At 41.0% G+C, this 23,822-nt stretch overlaps 32 non-coding genes across 32 annotated transcripts; all 32 read left to right on the plus strand.

Annotated features, from left to right (window-relative positions):
* The first annotated feature begins 556 nt into the window (after positions 1 to 556).
* Positions 557 to 719, plus strand: LOC144423817 (U1 spliceosomal RNA). Its single transcript, XR_013476183.1, has one exon. It is a non-coding gene; the product is annotated as a U1 spliceosomal RNA (small nuclear RNA).
* A 576-nt stretch (positions 720 to 1,295) lies between these two features.
* On the plus strand, positions 1,296 to 1,457 carry LOC144423254 (U1 spliceosomal RNA). Its single transcript, XR_013475748.1, has one exon. It is a non-coding gene; the product is annotated as a U1 spliceosomal RNA (small nuclear RNA).
* Positions 1,458 to 2,019: 562 nt separating this feature from the next.
* On the plus strand, positions 2,020 to 2,182 carry LOC144424140 (U1 spliceosomal RNA). The gene has a single exon (XR_013476504.1). It is a non-coding gene; the product is annotated as a U1 spliceosomal RNA (small nuclear RNA).
* Positions 2,183 to 2,761: 579 nt separating this feature from the next.
* On the plus strand, positions 2,762 to 2,924 carry LOC144423523 (U1 spliceosomal RNA). The gene has a single exon (XR_013476017.1). It is a non-coding gene; the product is annotated as a U1 spliceosomal RNA (small nuclear RNA).
* Positions 2,925 to 3,473: 549 nt separating this feature from the next.
* On the plus strand, positions 3,474 to 3,635 carry LOC144423505 (U1 spliceosomal RNA). The gene has a single exon (XR_013475999.1). It is a non-coding gene; the product is annotated as a U1 spliceosomal RNA (small nuclear RNA).
* Positions 3,636 to 4,195: 560 nt separating this feature from the next.
* On the plus strand, positions 4,196 to 4,358 carry LOC144423527 (U1 spliceosomal RNA). Its single transcript, XR_013476021.1, has one exon. It is a non-coding gene; the product is annotated as a U1 spliceosomal RNA (small nuclear RNA).
* A 589-nt stretch (positions 4,359 to 4,947) lies between these two features.
* LOC144424083 (U1 spliceosomal RNA) lies at positions 4,948 to 5,110 on the plus strand. The gene has a single exon (XR_013476447.1). It is a non-coding gene; the product is annotated as a U1 spliceosomal RNA (small nuclear RNA).
* A 589-nt stretch (positions 5,111 to 5,699) lies between these two features.
* On the plus strand, positions 5,700 to 5,862 carry LOC144423818 (U1 spliceosomal RNA). The gene has a single exon (XR_013476184.1). It is a non-coding gene; the product is annotated as a U1 spliceosomal RNA (small nuclear RNA).
* Positions 5,863 to 6,451: 589 nt separating this feature from the next.
* Positions 6,452 to 6,614, plus strand: LOC144423820 (U1 spliceosomal RNA). The gene has a single exon (XR_013476186.1). It is a non-coding gene; the product is annotated as a U1 spliceosomal RNA (small nuclear RNA).
* Positions 6,615 to 7,190: 576 nt separating this feature from the next.
* On the plus strand, positions 7,191 to 7,352 carry LOC144423255 (U1 spliceosomal RNA). Its single transcript, XR_013475749.1, has one exon. It is a non-coding gene; the product is annotated as a U1 spliceosomal RNA (small nuclear RNA).
* Positions 7,353 to 7,913: 561 nt separating this feature from the next.
* On the plus strand, positions 7,914 to 8,076 carry LOC144423306 (U1 spliceosomal RNA). The gene has a single exon (XR_013475800.1). It is a non-coding gene; the product is annotated as a U1 spliceosomal RNA (small nuclear RNA).
* Positions 8,077 to 8,665: 589 nt separating this feature from the next.
* On the plus strand, positions 8,666 to 8,828 carry LOC144424099 (U1 spliceosomal RNA). Its single transcript, XR_013476463.1, has one exon. It is a non-coding gene; the product is annotated as a U1 spliceosomal RNA (small nuclear RNA).
* Positions 8,829 to 9,404: 576 nt separating this feature from the next.
* LOC144423256 (U1 spliceosomal RNA) lies at positions 9,405 to 9,566 on the plus strand. The gene has a single exon (XR_013475750.1). It is a non-coding gene; the product is annotated as a U1 spliceosomal RNA (small nuclear RNA).
* A 562-nt stretch (positions 9,567 to 10,128) lies between these two features.
* Positions 10,129 to 10,291, plus strand: LOC144423140 (U1 spliceosomal RNA). The gene has a single exon (XR_013475634.1). It is a non-coding gene; the product is annotated as a U1 spliceosomal RNA (small nuclear RNA).
* A 579-nt stretch (positions 10,292 to 10,870) lies between these two features.
* On the plus strand, positions 10,871 to 11,033 carry LOC144423363 (U1 spliceosomal RNA). Its single transcript, XR_013475857.1, has one exon. It is a non-coding gene; the product is annotated as a U1 spliceosomal RNA (small nuclear RNA).
* Positions 11,034 to 11,622: 589 nt separating this feature from the next.
* On the plus strand, positions 11,623 to 11,784 carry LOC144423332 (U1 spliceosomal RNA). Its single transcript, XR_013475826.1, has one exon. It is a non-coding gene; the product is annotated as a U1 spliceosomal RNA (small nuclear RNA).
* A 562-nt stretch (positions 11,785 to 12,346) lies between these two features.
* Positions 12,347 to 12,509, plus strand: LOC144423141 (U1 spliceosomal RNA). The gene has a single exon (XR_013475635.1). It is a non-coding gene; the product is annotated as a U1 spliceosomal RNA (small nuclear RNA).
* A 579-nt stretch (positions 12,510 to 13,088) lies between these two features.
* Positions 13,089 to 13,251, plus strand: LOC144423218 (U1 spliceosomal RNA). Its single transcript, XR_013475712.1, has one exon. It is a non-coding gene; the product is annotated as a U1 spliceosomal RNA (small nuclear RNA).
* Positions 13,252 to 13,840: 589 nt separating this feature from the next.
* LOC144424100 (U1 spliceosomal RNA) lies at positions 13,841 to 14,003 on the plus strand. Its single transcript, XR_013476464.1, has one exon. It is a non-coding gene; the product is annotated as a U1 spliceosomal RNA (small nuclear RNA).
* A 576-nt stretch (positions 14,004 to 14,579) lies between these two features.
* LOC144423258 (U1 spliceosomal RNA) lies at positions 14,580 to 14,741 on the plus strand. Its single transcript, XR_013475752.1, has one exon. It is a non-coding gene; the product is annotated as a U1 spliceosomal RNA (small nuclear RNA).
* A 562-nt stretch (positions 14,742 to 15,303) lies between these two features.
* LOC144423142 (U1 spliceosomal RNA) lies at positions 15,304 to 15,466 on the plus strand. The gene has a single exon (XR_013475636.1). It is a non-coding gene; the product is annotated as a U1 spliceosomal RNA (small nuclear RNA).
* Positions 15,467 to 16,045: 579 nt separating this feature from the next.
* On the plus strand, positions 16,046 to 16,208 carry LOC144423489 (U1 spliceosomal RNA). Its single transcript, XR_013475983.1, has one exon. It is a non-coding gene; the product is annotated as a U1 spliceosomal RNA (small nuclear RNA).
* A 589-nt stretch (positions 16,209 to 16,797) lies between these two features.
* On the plus strand, positions 16,798 to 16,960 carry LOC144423219 (U1 spliceosomal RNA). Its single transcript, XR_013475713.1, has one exon. It is a non-coding gene; the product is annotated as a U1 spliceosomal RNA (small nuclear RNA).
* A 589-nt stretch (positions 16,961 to 17,549) lies between these two features.
* LOC144424102 (U1 spliceosomal RNA) lies at positions 17,550 to 17,712 on the plus strand. Its single transcript, XR_013476466.1, has one exon. It is a non-coding gene; the product is annotated as a U1 spliceosomal RNA (small nuclear RNA).
* A 576-nt stretch (positions 17,713 to 18,288) lies between these two features.
* On the plus strand, positions 18,289 to 18,450 carry LOC144423259 (U1 spliceosomal RNA). The gene has a single exon (XR_013475753.1). It is a non-coding gene; the product is annotated as a U1 spliceosomal RNA (small nuclear RNA).
* Positions 18,451 to 19,012: 562 nt separating this feature from the next.
* LOC144423143 (U1 spliceosomal RNA) lies at positions 19,013 to 19,175 on the plus strand. The gene has a single exon (XR_013475637.1). It is a non-coding gene; the product is annotated as a U1 spliceosomal RNA (small nuclear RNA).
* Positions 19,176 to 19,764: 589 nt separating this feature from the next.
* On the plus strand, positions 19,765 to 19,927 carry LOC144424103 (U1 spliceosomal RNA). The gene has a single exon (XR_013476467.1). It is a non-coding gene; the product is annotated as a U1 spliceosomal RNA (small nuclear RNA).
* A 576-nt stretch (positions 19,928 to 20,503) lies between these two features.
* On the plus strand, positions 20,504 to 20,665 carry LOC144423260 (U1 spliceosomal RNA). Its single transcript, XR_013475754.1, has one exon. It is a non-coding gene; the product is annotated as a U1 spliceosomal RNA (small nuclear RNA).
* Positions 20,666 to 21,227: 562 nt separating this feature from the next.
* On the plus strand, positions 21,228 to 21,390 carry LOC144423144 (U1 spliceosomal RNA). The gene has a single exon (XR_013475638.1). It is a non-coding gene; the product is annotated as a U1 spliceosomal RNA (small nuclear RNA).
* Positions 21,391 to 21,969: 579 nt separating this feature from the next.
* Positions 21,970 to 22,132, plus strand: LOC144423515 (U1 spliceosomal RNA). Its single transcript, XR_013476009.1, has one exon. It is a non-coding gene; the product is annotated as a U1 spliceosomal RNA (small nuclear RNA).
* Positions 22,133 to 22,721: 589 nt separating this feature from the next.
* LOC144423220 (U1 spliceosomal RNA) lies at positions 22,722 to 22,884 on the plus strand. The gene has a single exon (XR_013475714.1). It is a non-coding gene; the product is annotated as a U1 spliceosomal RNA (small nuclear RNA).
* A 589-nt stretch (positions 22,885 to 23,473) lies between these two features.
* On the plus strand, positions 23,474 to 23,636 carry LOC144424104 (U1 spliceosomal RNA). The gene has a single exon (XR_013476468.1). It is a non-coding gene; the product is annotated as a U1 spliceosomal RNA (small nuclear RNA).
* Positions 23,637 to 23,822: the final 186 nt, after the last annotated feature.

The following is a 23,822-nucleotide window of genomic DNA, read 5'->3' on the forward strand; positions in this document are numbered from 1 at the left end:
CTTACGAGTTAGGTCAATGAGCGGCCACGTTGCTTTCATTAGTTGTGGCCTTATTGATCCTCGTTTGGGTGTGGTATATTTCTCATGAACAATCTTACAATCCATTCATTGATATTATTCCATGACATGCCTTGCCATTATCCAAGTTATTTCCTTTATCCAACCGTCTCTAGATTGATTCCTTATTTGCAGTTCCACATTCAGATTGTGTTGCCATTGATTGAGCAATAGAATGAGCGCCAAGATTTGGAAGTATCGTTGTTTGCTGTCCAAGGTACGTATCGGGGCTGCGGCTCTTTGTTTATAGTTTAATATTTCAACCCCTGGTCCTTGCTATTTCTTGTAAAGTTGTTCAGCTTCATTCTGCATCGGATGGCAAAAAACTCACGATGTATCACATAAAAGATTTGAACGCAATGAATCGTATTCTACGTTACTGACAGACGAATCAATTAAAATTGCAACTTTTGCACATATCGTTTTTATTGTGGAGAACTTCTTCTCAACGTTTAGCATAGAACATTCATTCATGATGCGCAACCAATCGTCACAAACCATACTTACCTGACGAGGCAGTCAACCGCGATCACGAAGGCGGTTCTGCCTAGGCGAGGTTTAGTCATTGCACCCAGACTAAATTGACCCTAGCGATTATCCCAAATGTGGATAACTCGGTCGTGTAATTTCTGCTAGTGGGGACTGCGTTCGCGCTATCCCTTTTATATACTTGCTCACTACCAATAATCTTGTTGTCTTTCGAGTTAGGTCAAAGAGCGGCCACGCTGCTTTCATTAGTTGTGGCCGTATTGATCCTCGTTTGGGTGTGTTATATTTCTCATGACCAATCTTACAATCCATTTATTGATATTATTCCATGACATGCTTTGCCATTATCCAAGTTATCCCTTTATCCGACCGTCCTTGCTTGCAGTTCCACATTCAGATTGTGCTGCCATTGATTGAGCAATAGAATGAGCGCCTAGTTTCGGAAATATCGTTATTCTCTGTTTAGGGTACGTATCGGAGCTGCGGCTCTTTGTTTATAGTTTAATGTTTCAACCCCTGGTCCTTGCTATTTCTTGTAAAGTTGTTCAGCTTCATTCTGCATCGGATGGCAAAAAACTCACGATGTATCACATAAAAGATTTGAACGCAATGAATCGTATTTTATGTTACTGACAGACGAATCAAATAAAATTGCAACTTTTGCACATATCGTTTTTATTGTTGAGAACTTCTTTTCAACGTTTAGCATAGAACATTCATTCATGATGCGCAACCAATCGCCACAAATCATACTTACCTGACGAGGCAGTCAACCGCGATCACGAAGGCGGTTCTGCCTAGGCGAGGTTTAGTCATTGCACCCAGGCTAAATTGACCCTAGCGATTATCCCAAATGTGGATAACTCGGTCGCGTAATTTCTGCTAGTGGGACTGCGTTCGCGCTGTCCCTTTTATATATTTGCTTAGGTCAATGAGCGGCCACGTTGCTTTCATTAGTTGTGGCCGTATTGATCCTCGTTTGGGTGTGGTATATTTCTCATGAACAATCTTACAATCCATTCATTGATATTATTCCATGACATGCCTTGCCATTATCCAAGTTATTTCCTTTATCCAACCGTCTCTAGATTGATTCCTTATTTGCAGTTCCACATTCAGATTGTGTTGCCATTGATTGAGCAATAGAATGAGCGCCAAGATTTGGAAGTATAATTGTTTGCTGTCCAAGGGTACGTATTGGGGCTGTGGCTCTTTGTTTATAGTTTATTATTTTAAACCCTGGCTCTTTGCTATTTCTTGTAAAGTTGTTCAGCTACATTCTGCATCGGATGGCAAAGAACTCGCGATGTCTCACATAAAAGATTTGAACGCCATGAATCGTATTCTACGTTACTGACAGACGAATCAATTAAAATTGCAACTTTTGCACATATCGTTTTTATTGTTGAGAACTTCTTCTCAACATTTAGTATAGAACATTCATTCATGATGCGCAACCAATCGTCACAAATCATACTTACCTGACGAGGCAGTCAACCGCGATCACGAAGACGGTTCTGCCTAGGCGAGGTTTAGTCATTGCACCCAGACTAAATTGACCCTAGCGATTATCCCAAATGTGGATAACTCGGTCGTGTAATTTCTGCTTGTGGGGACTGCGTTCGCGCTATCCCTTTTATATATTTGCTCACGACCAATATCCTGTTGGCTTACGAGTTAGGTCAATGAGCGGCCACGTTGCTTTCATTAGTTGTGGCCGTATTGATCCTCGTTTGGGTGTGTTATATTTCTCATGACCAATCTTACAATCCATTTATTTATATTATTCCATGACATGCCTTGCCATTATCCAAGTTATCCCTTTATCCAACCGTCTCTAGATTGATTCCTTATTTGCAGTTCCACATTCAGATTGTGTTGCCATTGATTGAGCAATAGAATGAGCGCCAAGATTTGGAAGTATCATTGTTTGCTGTCCAAGGTACGTAATGGGGCTGTGGCTCTTTGTTTATGGTTTAATATTTCAAACCCTGGCTCTTTGCTATTTCTTGTAAAGTTGTTCAGCTTCATTCTGCATAGAACTCGCGATGTATCACATAAAAGATTTGAACGCAATGAATCGTATTCTACGTTACTGACAGACGAATCAATTAAAATTGCAAATTTTGCACATATCGTTTTTATTGTTGAGAACTTCTTCTCAACATTTAGCATAGAACATTCATTCATGATGCGCAACCAATCGTCACAAATCATACTTACCTGACGAGGCAGTCAACCGCGATCACGAAGACGGTTCTGCCTAGGCGAGGTTTAGTTATTGCACCCAGACTAAATTGACCCTAGCGATTATCCCAAATGTAGATAACTCGGTCGCGTAATTTCTGCTAGTGGGACTGCGTTCGCGCTGTCCATTTTATATATTTGCTTAGGTCAATGAGCGGCCACGTTGCTTTCATTAGTTGTGGCCGTATTGATCCTCGTTTGGGTGTGTTATATTTCTCATGACCAATCTTACAATCCATTGATTTATATTATTCCATGACATGCCTTGCCATTATCCAAGTTATCCCTTTATCCAACCGTCTCTAGATTGATTCCTTATTTGCAGTTCCACATTCAGATTGTGTTGCCATTGATTGAGCAATAGAATGAGCGCCAAGATTTGGAAGTATCATTGTTTGCTGTCCAAGGTACGTAATGGGGCTGTGGCTCTTTGTTTATAGTTTAATATTTCAAACCCTGGCTCTTTGCTATTTCTTGTAAAGTTGTTCAGCTTCATTCTGCATAGAACTCGCGATGTATCACATAAAAGATTTGAACGCAATGAATCGTATTCTACGTTACTGACAGACGAATCAATTAAAATTGCAAATTTTGCACATATCGTTTTTATTGTTGAGAACTTCTTCTCAACATTTAGCATAGAACATTCATTCATGATGCGCAACCAATCGTCACAAATCATACTTACCTGACGAGGCAGTCAACCGCGATCACGAAGACGGTTCTGCCTAGGCGAGGTTTAGTTATTGCACCCAGACTAAATTGACCCTAGCGATTATCCCAAATGTAGATAACTCGGTCGCGTAATTTCTGCTAGTGGGACTGCGTTCGCGCTGTCCCTTTTATATATTTGCTTAGGTCAATGAGCGGCCACGTTGCTTTCATTAGTTGTGGCCGTATTGATCCTCGTTTGGGTGTGTTATATTTCTCATGACCAATCTTACAATCCATTTATTTATATTATTCCATGACATGCCTTGCCATTATCCAAGTTATCCATTTATCCAACCGTCTCTACATTGATTCCTTATTTGCAGTTCCACTTTCAGATTGTGTTGCCATTGATTGAGCAATAGAATGAGCGCCAAGATTCGGAAATATCATTATTCTCTGTTTAAGGTACGTATCGGAGCTGCGGCTCTTTGTTTATAGTTTGATATTTCAACCCCTGGTCCTTGCAATTTCTTGTAAAGTTGTTCAGTTTTATTCTGCCATCGGATGGCAAAGAACTCGCGATGTATCACATAAAAGATTTAAACGCAATGAATCGTATTCTACGTTACTGACAGACGAATCAATTAAAATCGTAACTTTTGCACATATCGTTTTTATTGTTGAGAACTTCTTCTCAACATTTAGCATAGAACATTCATTCAGGATGCGCAACCAATCGTCCCAAATCATACCTACCTGACGAGGCCGTCAACCGCGATCAAGAAGGCTGTTCTGCCTAGGCGAGGTTTAGTCATTGCACCCAGAATAAATTGACCCTAGCGATTATTCCAAATGTGGATAACTCGGTCGTGTAATTTCTGCTTGTGAGGACTGCGTTCGCGCTATCCCTTTTATATATTTGCTCACGACCAATATCCTGTTGGCTTGAGAGTTAGGTCAATGAGCGGCCACGTTGCTTCCATTAGTTGTGGCCGTATTGATCCTCGTTTGGGTGTGTTATATTTCTCATGACCAATCTTACCATCCATTCATTTATATTATTTCATGACATGCCTTGCCATTATCCAAGTTATCCCTTTATCCAACCGTCTCTAGATTGATTGCTTATTTGCAGTTCCACATTCAGATTGTGTTGCCATTGATTGAGCAATAGAATGAGCGCCGAGATTTGGAAGTATCATTGTTTGCTGTCCAGGGTACGTATTGGGGCTGTGGCTCTTCGTTTATAGTTTAATATTTTGAACCCTGGCTCTTTGCTATTTCTTGTAAAGTTGTTCAGCTACATTCTGCATCGGATGGCAAAGAACTCGCGATGTCTCACATAAAAGATTTGAACGCAATGAATCGTATTCTACGTTACTGACAGACGAATCAATTAAAATTGCAACTTTTGCACATATCGTTTTTATTGTGGAGAACTTCTTCTCAACGTTTAGCATAGAACATTCATTCATGATGCGCAACCAATCGTCACAAACCATACTTACCTGACGAGGCAGTCAACCGCGATCACGAAGACGGTTCTGCCTAGGCGAGGTTTAGTCATTGCACCCAGACTAAATTGACCCTAGCGATTATCCCAAATGTGGATAACTCGGTCGTGTAATTTCTGCTAGTGGGGACTGCGTTCGCGCTATCCCTTTTATATATTTGCTCACGACCAATATCCTGTTGGCTTACGAGTTAGGTCAATGAGCGGCCACGTTGCTTTCATTAGTTGTGGCCTTATTGATCCTCGTTTGGGTGTGGTATATTTCTCATGACCAATCTTACAATCCATTCATCGATATTATTCCATGACATGCCTTGCCATTATCCAAGTTATTTCCTTTATCCAACCGTCTCTAGATTGATTCCTTATTTGCAGTTCCACATTCAGATTGTGTTGCCATTGATTGAGCAATAGAATGAGCGCCAAGATTTGGAAGTATCATTGTTTGCTGTCCAAGGTACGTATCGGGGCTGCGGCTCTTTGTTTATAGTTTAATATTTCAACCCCTGGTCCTTGCTATTTCTTGTAAAGTTGTTCAGCTTCATTCTGCATCGGATGGCAAAAAACTCACGATGTATCACATAAAAGATTTGAACGCAATGAATCGTATTCTACGTTACTGACAGACGAATCAATTAAAATTGCAACTTTTGCACATATCGTTTTTATTGTGGAGAACTTCTTCTCAACGTTTAGCATAGAACATTCATTCATGATGCGCAACCAATCGTCACAAACCATACTTACCTGACGAGGCAGTCAACCGCGATCACGAAGGCGGTTCTGCCTAGGCGAGGTTTAGTCATTGCACCCAGACTAAATTGACCCTAGCGATTATCCCAAATGTGGATAACTCGGTCGTGTAATTTCTGCTAGTGGGGACTGCGTTCGCGCTATCCCTTTTATATATTTGCTCACGACCAATATCCTGTTGGCTTACGAGTTAGGTCAATGAGCGGCCACGTTGCTTTCATTAGTTGTGGCCTTATTGATCCTCGTTTGGGTGTGGTATATTTCTCATGAACAATCTTACAATCCATTCATTGATATTATTCCATGACATGCCTTGCCATTATCCAAGTTATTTCCTTTATCCAACCGTCTCTAGATTGATTCCTTATTTGCAGTTCCACATTCAGATTGTGTTGCCATTGATTGAGCAATAGAATGAGCGCCAAGATTTGGAAGTATCATTGTTTGCTGTCCAAGGTACGTATCGGGGCTGCGGCTCTTTGTTTATAGTTTAATATTTCAACCCCTGGTCCTTGCTATTTCTTGTAAAGTTGTTCAGCTTCATTCTGCATCGGATGGCAAAAAACTCACGATGTATCACATAAAAGATTTGAACGCAATGAATCGTATTCTACGTTACTGACAGACGAATCAATTAAAATTGCAACTTTTGCACATATCGTTTTTATTGTGGAGAACTTCTTCTCAACGTTTAGCATAGAACATTCATTCATGATGCGCAACCAATCGTCACAAACCATACTTACCTGACGAGGCAGTCAACCGCGATCACGAAGGCGGTTCTGCCTAGGCGAGGTTTAGTCATTGCACCCAGACTAAATTGACCCTAGCGATTATCCCAAATGTGGATAACTCGGTCGTGTAATTTCTGCTAGTGGGGACTGCGTTCGCGCTATCCCTTTTATATACTTGCTCACTACCAATAATCTTGTTGTCTTTCGAGTTAGGTCAAAGAGCGGCCACGCTGCTTTCATTAGTTGTGGCCGTATTGATCCTCGTTTGGGTGTGTTATATTTCTCATGACCAATCTTACAATCCATTTATTGATATTATTCCATGACATGCTTTGCCATTATCCAAGTTATCCCTTTATCCGACCGTCCTTGCTTGCAGTTCCACATTCAGATTGTGTTGCCATTGATTGAGCAATAGAATGAGCGCCTAGTTTCGGAAATATCGTTATTCTCTGTTTAGGGTACGTATCGGAGCTGCGGCTCTTTGTTTATAGTTTAATGTTTCAACCCCTGGTCCTTGCTATTTCTTGTAAAGTTGTTCAGCTTCATTCTGCATCGGATGGCAAAAAACTCACGATGTATCACATAAAAGATTTGAACGCAATGAATCGTATTCTATGTTACTGACAGACGAATCAAATAAAATTGCAACTTTTGCACATATCGTTTTTATTGTTGAGAACTTCTTTTCAACGTTTAGCATAGAACATTCATTCATGATGCGCAACCAATCGCCACAAATCATACTTACCTGACGAGGCAGTCAACCGCGATCACGAAGGCGGTTCTGCCTAGGCGAGGTTTAGTCATTGCACCCAGGCTAAATTGACCCTAGCGATTATCCCAAATGTGGATAACTCGGTCGCGTAATTTCTGCTAGTGGGACTGCGTTCGCGCTGTCCCTTTTATATATTTGCTTAGGTCAATGAGCGGCCACGTTGCTTTCATTAGTTGTGGCCGTATTGATCCTCGTTTGGGTGTGGTATATTTCTCATGAACAATCTTACAATCCATTCATTGATATTATTCCATGACATGCCTTGCCATTATCCAAGTTATTTCCTTTATCCAACCGTCTCTAGATTGATTCCTTATTTGCAGTTCCACATTCAGATTGTGTTGCCATTGATTGAGCAATAGAATGAGCGCCAAGATTTGGAAGTATAATTGTTTGCTGTCCAAGGGTACGTATTGGGGCTGTGGCTCTTTGTTTATAGTTTATTATTTTAAACCCTGGTCCTTGCTATTTCTTGTAAAGTTGTTCAGCTTCATTCTGCATCGGATGGCAAAAAACTCACGATGTATCACATAAAAGATTTGAACGCAATGAATCGTATTCTACGTTACTGACAGACGAATCAATTAAAATTGCAACTTTTGCACATATCGTTTCTATTGTGGAGAACTCCTTCTCAACGTTTAGCATAGAACATTCATTCATGATGCGCAACCAATCGTCACAAACCATACTTACCTGACGAGGCAGTCAACCGCGATCACGAAAGCGGTTCTGCCTAGGCGAGGTTTAGTCATTGCACCCAGACTAAATTGACCCTAGCGATTATCCCAAATGTGAATACCTCGGTCGTGTAATTTCTGCTAGTGGGGACTGCGTTCGCGCTATCCCTTTTATATATTTGCTCACGACCAATATCCTGTTGGCTTACGAGTTAGGTCAATGAGCGGCCACGTTGCTTTCATTAGTTGTGGCCTTATTGATCCTCGTTTGGGTGTGGTATATTTCTCATGAACAATCTTACAATCCATTCATTGATATTATTCCATGACATGCCTTGCCATTATCCAAGTTATTTCCTTTATCCAACCGTCTCTAGATTGATTCCTTATTTGCAGTTCCACATTCAGATTGTGTTGCCATTGATTGAGCAATAGAATGAGCGCCAAGATTTGGAAGTATCATTGTTTGCTGTCCAAGGTACGTATCGGGGCTGCGGCTCTTTGTTTATAGTTTAATATTTCAACCCCTGGTCCTTGCTATTTCTTGTAAAGTTGTTCAGCTTCATTCTGCATCGGATGGCAAAAAACTCACGATGTATCACATAAAAGATTTGAACGCAATGAATCGTATTCTACGTTACTGACAGACGAATCAATTAAAATTGCAACTTTTGCACATATCGTTTTTATTGTGGAGAACTTCTTCTCAACGTTTAGCATAGAACATTCATTCATGATGCGCAACCAATCGTCACAAACCATACTTACCTGACGAGGCAGTCAACCGCGATCACGAAGGCGGTTCCGCCTAGGCGAGGTTTAGTCATTGCACCCAGACTAAATTGACCCTAGCGATTATCCCAAATGTGGATAACTCGGTCGTGTAATTTCTGCTAGTGGGGACTGCGTTCGCGCTATCCCTTTTATATACTTGCTCACTACCAATAATCTTGTTGTCTTTCGAGTTAGGTCAAAGAGCGGCCACGCTGCTTTCATTAGTTGTGGCCGTATTGATCCTCGTTTGGGTGTGTTATATTTCTCATGACCAATCTTACAATCCATTTATTGATATTATTCCATGACATGCTTTGCCATTATCCAAGTTATCCCTTCATCCGACCGTCCTTGCTTGCAGTTCCACATTCAGATTGTGTTGCCATTGATTGAGCAATAGAATGAGCGCCTAGTTTCGGAAATAGCGTTATTCTCTGTTTAGGGTACGTATCGGAGCTGCGGCTCTTTGTTTATAGTTTAATGTTTCAACCCCTGGTCCTTGCTATTTCTTGTAAAGTTGTTCAGCTTTATTCTGCATCGGATGGCAAAAAACTCACGATGTATCACATAAAAGATTTGAACGCAATGAATCGTATTCTATGTTACTGACAGACGAATCAAATAAAATTGCAACTTTTGCACAAATCGTTTTTATTGTTGAGAACTTCTTTTCAACGTTTAGCATAGAACATTCATTCATGATGCGCAACCAATCGCCACAAGTCATACTTACCTGACGAGGCAGTCAACCGCGATCACGAAGGCGGTTCTGCCTAGGCGAGGTTTAGTCATTGCACCCAGGCTAAATTGACCCTAGCGATTATCCCAAATGTGGATAACTCGGTCGCGTAATTTCTGCTAGTGGGACTGCGTTCGCGCTGTCCCTTTTATATATTTGCTTAGGTCAATGAGCGGCCACGTTGCTTTCATTAGTTGTGGCCGTATTGATCCTCGTTTGGGTGTGGTATATTTCTCATGAACAATCTTACAATCCATTCATTGATATTATTCCATGACATGCCTTGCCATTATCCAAGTTATTTCCTTTATCCAACCGTCTCTAGATTGATTCCTTATTTGCAGTTCCACATTCAGATTGTGTTGCCATTGATTGAGCAATAGAATGAGCGCCAAGATTTGGAAGTATAATTGTTTGCTGTCCAAGGGTACGTATTGGGGCTGTGGCTCTTTGTTTATAGTTTATTATTTTAAACCCTGGCTCTTTGCTATTTCTTGTAAAGTTGTTCAGCTACATTCTGCATCGGATGGCAAAGAACTCGCGATGTCTCACATAAAAGATTTGAACGCCATGAATCGTATTCTACGTTACTGACAGACGAATCAATTAAAATTGCAACTTTTGCACATATCGTTTTTATTGTTGAGAACTTCTTCTCAACAATTAGTATAGAACATTCATTCATGATGCGCAACCAATCGTCACAAATCATACTTACCTGACGAGGCAGTCAACCGCGATCACGAAGACGGTTCTGCCTAGGCGAGGTTTAGTCATTGCACCCAGACTAAATTGACCCTAGCGATTATCCCAAATGTGGATAACTCGGTCGTGTAATTTCTGCTTGTGGGGACTGCGTTGGCGCTATCCCTTTTATATATTTGCTCACGACCAATATCCTGTTGGCTTACGAGTTAGGTCAATGAGCGGCCACGTTGCTTTCATTAGTTGTGGCCGTATTGATCCTCGTTTGGGTGTGTTATATTTCTCATGACCAATCTTACAATCCATTTATTTATATTATTCCATGACATGCCTTGCCATTATCCAAGTTATCCCTTTATCCAACCGTCTCTAGATTGATTCCCTTTTTGCAGTTCCACATTCAGATTGTGTTGCCATTGATTGAGCAATAGAATGAGCGCCAAGATTTGGAAGTATCATTGTTTGCTGTCCAAGGTACGTATTGGGGCTGTGGCTCTTTGTTTATAGTTTAATATTTCAAACCCTGGCTCTTTGCTATTTCTTGTAAAGTTGTTCAGCTTCATTCTGCATAGAACTCGCGATGTATCACATAAAAGATTTGAACGCAATGAATCGTATTCTACGTTACTGACAGACGAATCAATTAAAATTGCAACTTTTGCACATATCGTTTCTATTGTGGAGAACTCCTTCTCAACGTTTAGCATAGAACATTCATTCATGATGCGCAACCAATCGTCACAAACCATACTTAACTGACGAGGCAGTCAACCGCGATCACGAAGGCGGTTCTGCCTAGGCGAGGTTTAGTCATTGCACCCAGACTAAATTGACCCTAGCGATTATCCCAAATGTGAATACCTCGGTCGTGTAATTTCTGCTAGTGGGGACTGCGTTCGCGCTATCCCTTTTATATATTTGCTCACGACCAATATCCTGTTGGCTTACGAGTTAGGTCAATGAGCGGCCACGTTGCTTTCATTAGTTGTGGCCTTATTGATCCTCGTTTGGGTGTGGTATATTTCTCATGAACAATCTTACAATCCATTCATTGATATTATTCCATGACATGCCTTGCCATTATCCAAGTTATTTCCTTTATCCAACCGTCTCTAGATTGATTCCTTATTTGCAGTTTCACATTCAGATTGTGTTGCCATTGATTGAGCAATAGAATGAGCGCCAAGATTTGGAAGTATCATTGTTTGCTGTCCAAGGTACGTATCGGGGCTGCGGCTCTTTGTTTATAGTTTAATATTTCAACCCCTGGTCCTTGCTATTTCTTGTAAAGTTGTTCAGCTTCATTCTGCATCGGATGGCAAAAAACTCACGATGTATCACATAAAAGATTTGAACGCAATGAATCGTATTCTACGTTACTGACAGACGAATCAATTAAAATTGCAACTTTTGCACATATCGTTTTTATTGTGGAGAACTTCTTCTCAACGTTTAGCATAGAACATTCATTCATGATGCGCAACCAATCGTCACAAACCATACTTACCTGACGAGGCAGTCAACCGCGATCACGAAGGCGGTTCCGCCTAGGCGAGGTTTAGTCATTGCACCCAGACTAAATTGACCCTAGCGATTATCCCAAATGTGGATAACTCGGTCGCGTAATTTCTGCTAGTGGGACTGCGTTCGCGCTGTCCCTTTTATATATTTGCTTAGGTCAATGAGCGGCCACGTTGCTTTCATTAGTTGTGGCCGTATTGATCCTCGTTTGGGTGTGGTATATTTCTCATGAACAATCTTACAATCCATTCATTGATATTATTCCATGACATGCCTTGCCATTATCCAAGTTATTTCCTTTATCCAACCGTCTCTAGATTGATTCCTTATTTGCAGTTCCACATTCAGATTGTGTTGCCATTGATTGAGCAATAGAATGAGCGCCAAGATTTGGAAGTATAATTGTTTGCTGTCCAAGGGTACGTATTGGGGCTGTGGCTCTTTGTTTATAGTTTATTATTTTAAACCCTGGCTCTTTGCTATTTCTTGTAAAGTTGTTCAGCTACATTCTGCATCGGATGGCAAAGAACTCGCGATGTCTCACATAAAAGATTTGAACGCCATGAATCGTATTCTACGTTACTGACAGACGAATCAATTAAAATTGCAACTTTTGCACATATCGTTTTTATTGTTGAGAACTTCTTCTCAACAATTAGTATAGAACATTCATTCATGATGCGCAACCAATCGTCACAAATCATACTTACCTGACGAGGCAGTCAACCGCGATCACGAAGACGGTTCTGCCTAGGCGAGGTTTAGTCATTGCACCCAGACTAAATTGACCCTAGCGATTATCCCAAATGTGGATAACTCGGTCGTGTAATTTCTGCTTGTGGGGACTGCGTTGGCGCTATCCCTTTTATATATTTGCTCACGACCAATATCCTGTTGGCTTACGAGTTAGGTCAATGAGCGGCCACGTTGCTTTCATTAGTTGTGGCCGTATTGATCCTCGTTTGGGTGTGTTATATTTCTCATGACCAATCTTACAATCCATTTATTTATATTATTCCATGACATGCCTTGCCATTATCCAAGTTATCCCTTTATCCAACCGTCTCTAGATTGATTCCCTTTTTGCAGTTCCACATTCAGATTGTGTTGCCATTGATTGAGCAATAGAATGAGCGCCAAGATTTGGAAGTATCATTGTTTGCTGTCCAAGGTACGTATTGGGGCTGTGGCTCTTTGTTTATAGTTTAATATTTCAAACCCTGGCTCTTTGCTATTTCTTGTAAAGTTGTTCAGCTTCATTCTGCATAGAACTCGCGATGTATCACATAAAAGATTTGAACGCAATGAATCGTATTCTACGTTACTGACAGACGAATCAATTAAAATTGCAACTTTTGCACATATCGTTTCTATTGTGGAGAACTCCTTCTCAACGTTTAGCATAGAACATTCATTCATGATGCGCAACCAATCGTCACAAACCATACTTACCTGACGAGGCAGTCAACCGCGATCACGAAGGCGGTTCTGCCTAGGCGAGGTTTAGTCATTGCACCCAGACTAAATTGACCCTAGCGATTATCCCAAATGTGAATACCTCGGTCGTGTAATTTCTGCTAGTGGGGACTGCGTTCGCGCTATCCCTTTTATATATTTGCTCACGACCAATATCCTGTTGGCTTACGAGTTAGGTCAATGAGCGGCCACGTTGCTTTCATTAGTTGTGGCCTTATTGATCCTCGTTTGGGTGTGGTATATTTCTCATGAACAATCTTACAATCCATTCATTGATATTATTCCATGACATGCCTTGCCATTATCCAAGTTATTTCCTTTATCCAACCGTCTCTAGATTGATTCCTTATTTGCAGTTCCACATTCAGATTGTGTTGCCATTGATTGAGCAATAGAATGAGCGCCAAGATTTGGAAGTATCATTGTTTGCTGTCCAAGGTACGTATCGGGGCTGCGGCTCTTTGTTTATAGTTTAATATTTCAACCCCTGGTCCTTGCTATTTCTTGTAAAGTTGTTCAGCTTCATTCTGCATCGGATGGCAAAAAACTCACGATGTATCACATAAAAGATTTGAACGCAATGAATCGTATTCTACGTTACTGACAGACGAATCAATTAAAATTGCAACTTTTGCACATATCGTTTTTATTGTGGAGAACTTCTTCTCAACGTTTAGCATAGAACATTCATTCATGATGCGCAACCAATCGTCACAAACCATACTTACCTGACGAGGCAGTCAACCGCGATCACGAAGGCGGTTCCGCCTAGGCGAGGTTTAGTCATTGCACCCAGACTAAATTGACCCTAGCGATTATCCCAAATGTGGATAACTCGGTCGTGTAATTTCTGCTAGTGGGGACTGCGTTCGCGCTATCCCTTTTATATACTTGCTCACTACCAATAATCTTGTTGTCTTTCGAGTTAGGTCAAAGAGCGGCCACGCTGCTTTCATTAGTTGTGGCCGTATTGATCCTCGTTTGGGTGTGTTATATTTCTCATGACCAATCTTACAATCCATTTATTGATATTATTCCATGACATGCTTTGCCATTATCCAAGTTATCCCTTCATCCGACCGTCCTTGCTTGCAGTTCCACATTCAGATTGTGTTGCCATTGATTGAGCAATAGAATGAGCGCCTAGTTTCGGAAATAGCGTTATTCTCTGTTTAGGGTACGTATCGGAGCTGCGGCTCTTTGTTTATAGTTTAATGTTTCAACCCCTGGTCCTTGCTATTTCTTGTAAAGTTGTTCAGCTTTATTCTGCATCGGATGGCAAAAAACTCACGATGTATCACATAAAAGATTTGAACGCAATGAATCGTATTCTATGTTACTGACAGACGAATCAAATAAAATTGCAACTTTTGCACAAATCGTTTTTATTGTTGAGAACTTCTTTTCAACGTTTAGCATAGAACATTCATTCATGATGCGCAACCAATCGCCACAAGTCATACTTACCTGACGAGGCAGTCAACCGCGATCACGAAGGCGGTTCTGCCTAGGCGAGGTTTAGTCATTGCACCCAGGCTAAATTGACCCTAGCGATTATCCCAAATGTGGATAACTCGGTCGCGTAATTTCTGCTAGTGGGACTGCGTTCGCGCTGTCCCTTTTGTATATTTGCTTAGGTCAATGAGCGGCCACGTTGCTTTCATTAGTTGTGGCCGTATTGATCCTCGTTTGGGTGTGGTATATTTCTCATGAACAATCTTACAATCCATTCATTGATATTATTCCATGACATGCCTTGCCATTATCCAAGTTATTTCCTTTATCCAACCGTCTCTAGATTGATTCCTTATTTGCAGTTCCACATTCAGATTGTGTTGCCATTGATTGAGCAATAGAATGAGCGCCAAGATTTGGAAGTATAATTGTTTGCTGTCCAAGGGTACGTATTGGGGCTGTGGCTCTTTGTTTATAGTTTATTATTTTAAACCCTGGCTCTTTGCTATTTCTTGTAAAGTTGTTCAGCTACATTCTGCATCGGATGGCAAAGAACTCGCGATGTCTCACATAAAAGATTTGAACGCCATGAATCGTATTCTACGTTACTGACAGACGAATCAATTAAAATTGCAACTTTTGCACATATCGTTTTTATTGTTGAGAACTTCTTCTCAACAATTAGTATAGAACATTCATTCATGATGCGCAACCAATCGTCACAAATCATACTTACCTGACGAGGCAGTCAACCGCGATCACGAAGACGGTTCTGCCTAGGCGAGGTTTAGTCATTGCACCCAGACTAAATTGACCCTAGCGATTATCCCAAATGTGGATAACTCGGTCGTGTAATTTCTGCTTGTGGGGACTGCGTTGGCGCTATCCCTTTTATATATTTGCTCACGACCAATATCCTGTTGGCTTACGAGTTAGGTCAATGAGCGGCCACGTTGCTTTCATTAGTTGTGGCCGTATTGATCCTCGTTTAGGTGTGTTATTTTTCTCATGACCAATCTTACAATCCATTTATTTATATTATTCCATGACATGCCTTGCCATTATCCAAGTTATCCCTTTATCCAACCGTCTCTAGATTGATTCCCTTTTTGCAGTTCCACATTCAGATTGTGTTGCCATTGATTGAGCAATAGAATGAGCGCCAAGATTTGGAAGTATCATTGTTTGCTGTCCAAGGTACGTATTGGGGCTGTGGCTCTTTGTTTATAGTTTAATATTTCAAACCCTGGCTCTTTGCTATTTCTTGTAAAGTTGTTCAGCTTCATTCTGCATAGAACTCGCGATGTATCACATAAAAGATTTGAACGCAATGAATCGTATTCTACGTTATTGACAGACGAATCAATTAAAATTGCAAATTTTGCACATATCGTTTTTATTGTTGAGAACTTCTTCTCAACATTTAGCATAGAACATTCATTCATGATGCGCAACCAATCGTCACAAATCATACTTACCTGACGAGGCAGTCAACCGCGATCACGAAGACGGTTCTGCCTAGGCGAGGTTTAGTCATTGCACCCAGACTAAATTGACCCTAGCGATTATTCCAAGTGTCGATAACTCGGTCGTGTAATTTCTGCTTGTGAGGACTGCGTTCGCGCTATCCCTTTTATATATTTGCTCACGACCAATATCCTGTTGGCTTAAGAGTTAGGTCAATGAGCGGCCACGTTGCTTCCATTAGTTGTGGCCGTATTGATCCTCGTTTGGGTGTGTTATATTTCTCATGACCAATCTTACCATCCATTTATTTATATTATTTCATGACATGCCTTGCCATTATCCAAGTTATCCCTTTATCCAACCGTCTCTAGATTGATTCCTTATTTGCAGTTCCACATTCAGATTGTGTTGCCATTGATTGAGCAATAGAATGAGCGCCGAGATTTGGAAGTATCATTGTTTGCTGTCCAGGGTACGTATTGGGGCTGTGGCTCTTCGTTTATAGTTTAATATTTTGAACCCTGGCTCTTTGCTATTTCTTGTAAAGTTGTTCAGCTACATTCTGCATCGGATGGCAAAGAACTCGCGATGTCTCACATAAAAGATTTGAACGCAATGAATCGTATTCTACGTTACTGACAGACGAATCAATTAAAATTGCAACTTTTGCACATATCGTTTCTATTGTGGAGAACTCCTTCTCAACGTTTAGCATAGAACATTCATTCATGATGCGCAACCAATCGTCACAAACCATACTTACCTGACGAGGCAGTCAACCGCGATCACGAAGGCGGTTCTGCCTAGGCGAGGTTTAGTCATTGCACCCAGACTAAATTGACCCTAGCGATTATCCCAAATGTGAATACCTCGGTCGTGTAATTTCTGCTAGTGGGGACTGCGTTCGCGCTATCCCTTTTATATATTTGCTCACGACCAATATCCTGTTGGCTTACGAGTTAGGTCAATGAGCGGCCACGTTGCTTTCATTAGTTGTGGCCTTATTGATCCTCGTTTGGGTGTGGTATATTTCTCATGAACAATCTTACAATCCATTCATTGATATTATTCCATGACATGCCTTGCCATTATCCAAGTTATTTCCTTTATCCAACCGTCTCTAGATTGATTCCTTATTTGCAGTTCCACATTCAGATTGTGTTGCCATTGATTGAGCAATAGAATGAGCGCCAAGATTTGGAAGTATCATTGTTTGCTGTCCAAGGTACGTATCGGGGCTGCGGCTCTTTGTTTATAGTTTAATATTTCAACCCCTGGTCCTTGCTATTTCTTGTAAAGTTGTTCAGCTTCATTCTGCATCGGATGGCAAAAAACTCACGATGTATCACATAAAAGATTTGAACGCAATGAATCGTATTCTACGTTACTGACAGACGAATCAATTAAAATTGCAACTTTTGCACATATCGTTTTTATTGTGGAGAACTTCTTCTCAACGTTTAGCATAGAACATTCATTCATGATGCGCAACCAATCGTCACAAACCATACTTACCTGACGAGGCAGTCAACCGCGATCACGAAGGCGGTTCCGCCTAGGCGAGGTTTAGTCATTGCACCCAGACTAAATTGACCCTAGCGATTATCCCAAATGTGGATAACTCGGTCGTGTAATTTCTGCTAGTGGGGACTGCGTTCGCGCTATCCCTTTTATATACTTGCTCACTACCAATAATCTTGTTGTCTTTCGAGTTAGGTCAAAGAGCGGCCACGCTGCTTTCATTAGTTGTGGCCGTATTGATCCTCGTTTGGGTGTGTTATATTTCTCATGACCAATCTTACAATCCATTTATTGATATTATTCCATGACATGCTTTGCCATTATCCAAGTTATCCCTTCATCCGACCGTCCTTGCTTGCAGTTCCACATTCAGATTGTGTTGCCATTGATTGAGCAATAGAATGAGCGCCTAGTTTCGGAAATAGCGTTATTCTCTGTTTAGGGTACGTATCGGAGCTGCGGCTCTTTGTTTATAGTTTAATGTTTCAACCCCTGGTCCTTGCTATTTCTTGTAAAGTTGTTCAGCTTTATTCTGCATCGGATGGCAAAAAACTCACGATGTATCACATAAAAGATTTGAACGCAATGAATCGTATTCTATGTTACTGACAGACGAATCAAATAAAATTGCAACTTTTGCACAAATCGTTTTTATTGTTGAGAACTTCTTTTCAACGTTTAGCATAGAACATTCATTCATGATGCGCAACCAATCGCCACAAGTCATACTTACCTGACGAGGCAGTCAACCGCGATCACGAAGGCGGTTCTGCCTAGGCGAGGTTTAGTCATTGCACCCAGGCTAAATTGACCCTAGCGATTATCCCAAATGTGGATAACTCGGTCGCGTAATTTCTGCTAGTGGGACTGCGTTCGCGCTGTCCCTTTTATATATTTGCTTAGGTCAATGAGCGGCCACGTTGCTTTCATTAGTTGTGGCCGTATTGATCCTCGTTTGGGTGTGGTATATTTCTCATGAACAATCTTACAATCCATTCATTGATATTATTCCATGACATGCCTTGCCATTATCCAAGTTATTTCCTTTATCCAACCGTCTCTAGATTGATTCCTTATTTGCAGTTCCACATTCAGATTGTGTTGCCATTGATTGAGCAATAGAATGAGCGCCAAGATTTGGAAGTATAATTGTTTGCTGTCCAAGGGTACGTATTGGGGCTGTGGCTCTTTGTTTATAGTTTATTATTTTAAACCCTGGCTCTTTGCTATTTCTTGTAAAGTTGTTCAGCTACATTCTGCATCGGATGGCAAAGAACTCGCGATGTCTCACATAAAAGATTTGAACGCCATGAATCGTATTCTACGTTACTGACAGACGAATCAATTAAAATTGCAACTTTTGCACATATCGTTTTTATTGTTGAGAACTTCTTCTCAACAATTAGTATAGAACATTCATTCATGATGCGCAACCAATCGTCACAAATCATACTTACCTGACGAGGCAGTCAACCGCGATCACGAAGACGGTTCTGCCTAGGCGAGGTTTAGTCATTGCACCCAGACTAAATTGACCCTAGCGATTATCCCAAATGTGGATAACTCGGTCGTGTAATTTCTGCTTGTGGGGACTGCGTTGGCGCTATCCCTTTTATATATTTGCTCACGACCAATATCCTGTTGGCTTACGAGTTAGGTCAATGAGCGGCCACGTTGCTTTCATTAGTTGTGGCCTTATTGATCCTCGTTTGGGTGTGGTATATTTCTCATGAACAATCTTACAATCCATTCATTGATATTATTCCATGACATGCCTTGCCATTATCCAAGTTATTTCCTTTATCCAACCGTCTCTAGATTGATTCCTTATTTGCAGTTCCACATTCAGATTGTGTTGCCATTGATTGAGCAATAGAATGAGCGCCAAGATTTGGAAGTATCATTGTTTGCTGTCCAAGGTACGTATCGGGGCTGCGGCTCTTTGTTTATAGTTTAATATTTCAACCCCTGGTCCTTGCTATTTCTTGTAAAGTTGTTCAGCTTCATTCTGCATCGGATGGCAAAAAACTCACGATGTATCACATAAAAGATTTGAACGCAATGAATCGTATTCTACGTTACTGACAGACGAATCAATTAAAATTGCAACTTTTGCACATATCGTTTTTATTGTGGAGAACTTCTTCTCAACGTTTAGCATAGAACATTCATTCATGATGCGCAACCAATCGTCACAAACCATACTTACCTGACGAGGCAGTCAACCGCGATCACGAAGGCGGTTCCGCCTAGGCGAGGTTTAGTCATTGCACCCAGACTAAATTGACCCTAGCGATTATCCCAAATGTGGATAACTCGGTCGTGTAATTTCTGCTAGTGGGGACTGCGTTCGCGCTATCCCTTTTATATACTTGCTCACTACCAATAATCTTGTTGTCTTTCGAGTTAGGTCAAAGAGCGGCCACGCTGCTTTCATTAGTTGTGGCCGTATTGATCCTCGTTTGGGTGTGTTATATTTCTCATGACCAATCTTACAATCCATTTATTGATATTATTCCATGACATGCTTTGCCATTATCCAAGTTATCCCTTCATCCGACCGTCCTTGCTTGCAGTTCCACATTCAGATTGTGTTGCCATTGATTGAGCAATAGAATGAGCGCCTAGTTTCGGAAATAGCGTTATTCTCTGTTTAGGGTACGTATCGGAGCTGCGGCTCTTTGTTTATAGTTTAATGTTTCAACCCCTGGTCCTTGCTATTTCTTGTAAAGTTGTTCAGCTTTATTCTGCATCGGATGGCAAAAAACTCACGATGTATCACATAAAAGATTTGAACGCAATGAATCGTATTCTATGTTACTGACAGACGAATCAAATAAAATTGCAACTTTTGCACAAATCGTTTTTATTGTTGAGAACTTCTTTTCAACGTTTAGCATAGAACATTCATTCATGATGCGCAACCAATCGCCACAAGTCATACTTACCTGACGAGGCAGTCAACCGCGATCACGAAGGCGGTTCTGCCTAGGCGAGGTTTAGTCATTGCACCCAGGCTAAATTGACCCTAGCGATTATCCCAAATGTGGATAACTCGGTCGCGTAATTTCTGCTAGTGGGACTGCGTTCGCGCTGTCCCTTTTGTATATTTGCTTAGGTCAATGAGCGGCCACGTTGCTTTCATTAGTTGTGGCCGTATTGATCCTCGTTTGGGTGTGGTATATTTCTCATGAACAATCTTACAATCCATTCATTGATATTATTCCATGACATGCCTTGCCATTATCCAAGTTATTTCCTTTATCCAACCGTCTCTAGATTGATTCCTTATTTGCAGTTCCACATTCAGATTGTGTTGCCATTGATTGAGCAATAGAATGAGCGCCAAGATTTGGAAGTATAATTGTTTGCTGTCCAAGGGTACGTATTGGGGCTGTGGCTCTTTGTTTATAGTTTATTATTTTAAACCCTGGCTCTTTGCTATTTCTTGTAAAGTTGTTCAGCTACATTCTGCATCGGATGGCAAAGAACTCGCGATGTCTCACATAAAAGATTTGAACGCCATGAATCGTATTCTACGTTACTGACAGACGAATCAATTAAAATTGCAACTTTTGCACATATCGTTTTTATTGTTGAGAACTTCTTCTCAACAATTAGTATAGAACATTCATTCATGATGCGCAACCAATCGTCACAAATCATACTTACCTGACGAGGCAGTCAACCGCGATCACGAAGACGGTTCTGCCTAGGCGAGGTTTAGTCATTGCACCCAGACTAAATTGACCCTAGCGATTATCCCAAATGTGGATAACTCGGTCGTGTAATTTCTGCTTGTGGGGACTGCGTTGGCGCTATCCCTTTTATATATTTGCTCACGACCAATATCCTGTTGGCTTACGAGTTAGGTCAATGAGCGGCCACGTTGCTTTCATTAGTTGTGGCCGTATTGATCCTCGTTTAGGTGTGTTATATTTCTCATGACCAATCTTACAATCCATTTATTTATATTATTCCATGACATGCCTTGCCATTATCCAAGTTATCCCTTTATCCAACCGTCTCTAGATTGATTCCCTTTTTGCAGTTCCACATTCAGATTGTGTTGCCATTGATTGAGCAATAGAATGAGCGCCAAGATTTGGAAGTATCATTGTTTGCTGTCCAAGGTACGTATTGGGGCTGTGGCTCTTTGTTTATAGTTTAATATTTCAAACCCTGGCTCTTTGCTATTTCTTGTAAAGTTGTTCAGCTTCATTCTGCATAGAACTCGCGATGTATCACATAAAAGATTTGAACGCAATGAATCGTATTCTACGTTATTGACAGACGAATCAATTAAAATTGCAAATTTTGCACATATCGTTTTTATTGTTGAGAACTTCTTCTCAACATTTAGCATAGAACATTCATTCATGATGCGCAACCAATCGTCACAAATCATACTTACCTGACGAGGCAGTCAACCGCGATCACGAAGACGGTTCTGCCTAGGCGAGGTTTATTCATTGCACCCAGACTAAATTGACCCTAGCGATTATTCCAAGTGTCGATAACTCGGTCGTGTAATTTCTGCTTGTGAGGACTGCGTTCGCGCTATCCCTTTTATATATTTGCTCACGACCAATATCCTGTTGGCTTAAGAGTTAGGTCAATGAGCGGCCACGTTGCTTCCATTAGTTGTGGCCGTATTGATCCTCGTTTGGGTGTGTTATATTTCTCATGACCAATCTTACCATCCATTTATTTATATTATTTCATGACATGCCTTGCCATTATCCAAGTTATCCCTTTATCCAACCGTCTCTAGATTGATTCCTTATTTGCAGTTCCACATTCAGATTGTGTTGCCATTGATTGAGCAATAGAATGAGCGCCGAGATTTGGAAGTATCATTGTTTGCTGTCCAGGGTACGTATTGGGGCTGTGGCTCTTCGTTTATAGTTTAATATTTTGAACCCTGGCTCTTTGCTATTTCTTGTAAAGTTGTTCAGCTACATTCTGCATCGGATGGCAAAGAACTCGCGATGTCTCACATAAAAGATTTGAACGCAATGAATCGTATTCTACGTTACTGACAGACGAATCAATTAAAATTGCAACTTTTGCACATATCGTTTCTATTGTGGAGAACTCCTTCTCAACGTTTAGCATAGAACATTCATTCATGATGCGCAACCAATCGTCACAAACCATACTTACCTGACGAGGCAGTCAACCGCGATCACGAAGGCGGTTCTGCCTAGGCGAGGTTTAGTCATTGCACCCAGACTAAATTGACCCTAGCGATTATCCCAAATGTGAATACCTCGGTCGTGTAATTTCTGCTAGTGGGGACTGCGTTCGCGCTATCCCTTTTATATATTTGCTCACGACCAATATCCTGTTGGCTTACGAGTTAGGTCAATGAGCGGCCACGTTGCTTTCATTAGTTGTGGCCTTATTGATCCTCGTTTGGGTGTGGTATATTTCTCATGAACAATCTTACAATCCATTCATTGATATTATTCCATGACATGCCTTGCCATTATCCAAGTTATTTCCTTTATCCAACCGTCTCTAGATTGATTCCTTATTTGCAGTTCCACATTCAGATTGTGTTGCCATTGATTGAGCAATAGAATGAGCGCCAAGATTTGGAAGTATCATTGTTTGCTGTCCAAGGTACGTATCGGGGCTGCGGCTCTTTGTTTATAGTTTAATATTTCAACCCCTGGTCCTTGCTATTTCTTGTAAAGTTGTTCAGCTTCATTCTGCATCGGATGGCAAAAAACTCACGATGTATCACATAAAAGATTTGAACGCAATGAATCGTATTCTACGTTACTGACAGACGAATCAATTAAAATTGCAACTTTTGCACATATCGTTTTTATTGTGGAGAACTTCTTCTCAACGTTTAGCATAGAACATTCATTCATGATGCGCAACCAATCGTCACAAACCATACTTACCTGACGAGGCAGTCAACCGCGATCACGAAGGCGGTTCCGCCTAGGCGAGGTTTAGTCATTGCACCCAGACTAAATTGACCCTAGCGATTATCCCAAATGTGGATAACTCGGTCGTGTAATTTCTGCTAGTGGGGACTGCGTTCGCGCTATCCCTTTTATATACTTGCTCACTACCAATAATCTTGTTGTCTTTCGAGTTAGGTCAAAGAGCGGCCACGCTGCTTTCATTAGTTGTGGCCGTATTGATCCTCGTTTGGGTGTGTTATATTTCTCATGACCAATCTTACAATCCATTTATTGATATTATTCCATGACATGCTTTGCCATTATCCAAGTTATCC

Source organism: Styela clava, chromosome 5, assembly GCF_964204865.1.
Source record: "Styela clava chromosome 5, kaStyClav1.hap1.2, whole genome shotgun sequence".
NCBI classification, from domain to species: domain Eukaryota; kingdom Metazoa; phylum Chordata; class Ascidiacea; order Stolidobranchia; family Styelidae; genus Styela; species Styela clava.